Consider the following 3,318-nt stretch of genomic DNA (forward strand, 5'->3'; position numbering starts at 1 on the left):
TTTTCAGTCAACCGACATTGAATATTTTATACGATAGTTTGTATTGGTACATATACAATAAAACCCGCTAACAGCGAACATAGTTATAATGAATTGACGCATATAGTCAAGTAATTTTTATTCCCCTTAATTATAATACACGTATAAATATATATATAGTTAAATGCAAAAAAATTCACAGTGTCCGGTTTTATATTTAAAAAATTTAGAAATGAAACTCTGTGTTGTCTTTCATTTTTAAAATTGTCTTTATATACATAGACGTCGGAACAGGGTTGAACCCCCCCCCCTCCCCCCCCCCCCCCCCCCACTTTTTCTCGTAGGAAAGATTTACCTTGAAAGATTGAGAAGATGGATTCAGAAGCCTACTACCCCCCCCCCCCCTTTCACGGATTAGGAATTTTATGATTTTGGAAAAACAATATTTGGGTAAGTAAGTTGTTTTTTTTTTTTTTTGAAAGTATAGGTATACTCCCCCCCCCCCCCCCCCCCCCCCCCGATTAGGATTTCCATGATTTTGGGAATTACTTTTTTCTCAATATTTCTGAGGATTAGTCTAGCCCCCCACTTTCAATTTGCTTCCGATGCCAGTGATATATATATATATATATATATATATATATATATATATATATAGCGAAACTAACGGATGTAACGAATTACGTGATTTGCACTTTGTTATCAGCGTGTTTAACTGTATAGGTTCATATACAGTATATATTTATAGGGCATTTAAAATTGTGGGCGATGGCAGCGGACGGATATTCTTATTCGAAAAATTACTGAAACGTGATTCTTTCAAAACATACGGGAAAATGTACTTGTATGACATCAAAATGATATCTGTGAACATAAATCGATGAAAATATTTATTGAATTTGGTTGTGGGTATTCTTGTGCAAATTAAAGCAATGCTAGTAAAGTGCATCTTGTCAAATCATCTTATATAGGGCAAAATTACGAATGCAACTGAACTAGGGAACAGAAGTCTTAGATTTTACTTGATTGTACTTGGTATCAAGGGATGTTATGATCATTTAAATTGCAAAAAGCGATGAAATATTTAGATATTTTGATTGATTACGCCTAAACGAATACTGCGAAGCCGGTTAATATTGTTTCATTTTTTTTTAATTCAATTGAAAGGCCATTTCTAGTGCTTAATATTTTAAATTAAGCAGGCTTATTGTTATGAAAATTATAACAAACTTGGCAGAAACCACGCATGTATATTTACGGCAGATTATGAACGTATCTGTTCTTAATTGTGCGAAACAACCTACATGTACTTTTAATATTAGATACATCGATGGACGTTGCTCAGAAACTGAAACAAATCTTTAAATTGTTCAAGAAAGCGTAACGATATACCTCGTAAAATCAATTTGACCCACGCTTTAAAAAACTAGCACTGAGTTCATAGATGTAGCCTTTTCTGTTGGAAAGGGGATTCCTTTCTTCAGGCCTCAATAATAAACTCGCTGACAAACATGTGTACTTAATATTTCTTATAAGGTTTGTTACTGACTGTATACAACAATTTGTGGGGTCGGTAAAGTCCATAGAAGGCGAGGCGGAGCCGAGCCTTCTATGGACTTTACCGATCCCACAAATTTCTTTACACAGTCAGTAACAAACCTAATAAGTGTTTTGTTTTGTAGAGGACCTAAAGTTTGATATGTAAACAAACAGAAGATAATACATAATATTAAAATTCATAGCTTAATTATCTAATTTTTTACCTTTCTCGTCAGTCGTCTGTGCAAACCTCGATGCCATATTGTAGGATCAAAATATTACGTCACAGGCAAAGGGGGGTCACTCTAAATATTTTGGGGCTTAAAAATCAAAGGTATGTTGAACATTTGTGTAAAAAAATCAGCTTAAATAACGTTACGTCAGCCATGTTGCCGTATAAATGTTGACGCTCGACGTGTACAGAAATTTATAAGGCAAATACGTGACGCTATTCGTCCAATGACGTCGAGACATTCCAGTCCAAGGCAAAACAAAATAAAATCCATCCAGTTTGAATCTATAAAAAATCCATTTCCTTTGGACTTGCTATCCAAGAGCGCCGAATGGGCTCATCTAGAGATATTTCAAACTGCATGAAAGAAAAAATAAAAACCAACTTACTTAATCGTGGATATTCGAACAAATAGGTAAATGATCAACTTGTGATGGTAGACAAAGTCAATTGCTGCATTCTTATGTTTTATGGAGAAAACCCCTAGTGATGTAACCGTGTTCCGATTTTATTGAACTATTCTAGAGGACAGCCAAATATTCACTATGATACAATAAAGAAACATCCAAAACTCTTTTAAAAATTCATTTCGATTGTACATGTGTGAATCAAGCAATGTTATAAAATGTAACAAAATTATACATATACATTGGAGAAACGGGGATGATGTTATCTCAAGTACATGTTTTAAATCAATTATTACTAATTAAAACAGAAACTAACGACCCTTCAATTGACTTCTACACAAATGCACAAACTATGGAAGATTTTTTAGTGATAGTTAACGAAACTTGGTAGAAGGATGAAATTCATCTGAAAATCAAGAACAAATCTATGGAAGAAAAAAATGATTACGTAAGTATCTTTTGGCATCAAGAAAGGAGATTATTATTGTGATAGTGTGTTTAATAATATTTTAATTATTGTTATTTCTTAGAAAGGCAGTGATTCAGAGAAGTTACAATATATTCTCATGGTTTATAGGGGCATGGTCACAATTTTGGTAAATTTTTTTTTTTGATTTTAATGTTTACAATGCTTCAGTAAGACATTTTAAATAGGCAACCAAAATTTGAGTGTCATTTGTTGAGTTACAGGCGAGTTACAGAGCTTAAAATTCTTCGCTATGTAAACAAAGCGTTTGTTTACATTTTGAATGTTGAAGTGAAAATTCCAGTTTTAGACCTCAAATAAATGTGTTAATCGTTAGGAACTGGTTATTTATGCTTAAAATGAATAAGAGGATAGACAAATCAGCTTGAAAAAGATTTTTTACTGGTATATTGAACCTAAGTAAACAAAACAGGGCACGAGCCTTGTTTACATGACGAAGAATTGTGAGCCCTGTATCTTGCTTAAAACTCATCGACTGGCACCCAAATTTTATTTGATCATTAGAAATGCATTCCTAAAGCATTGCCAATAATAAAAGCAGAAAAATAAAATTTGATCAAAATCGTGACCATGCCCCTTTAAGGTTTCAGTGACAGTTAGTTGACATTTTGACAATATACAGAGTCCTTTTTATATACTCCCAATTACTAATATATAGTTTTGAGAAAAAGACG

The sequence above is a fragment of the Crassostrea angulata genome, chromosome 8, assembly GCF_025612915.1.
Source record: "Crassostrea angulata isolate pt1a10 chromosome 8, ASM2561291v2, whole genome shotgun sequence".
In the NCBI taxonomy this organism is placed as follows: domain Eukaryota; kingdom Metazoa; phylum Mollusca; class Bivalvia; order Ostreida; family Ostreidae; genus Magallana; species Magallana angulata.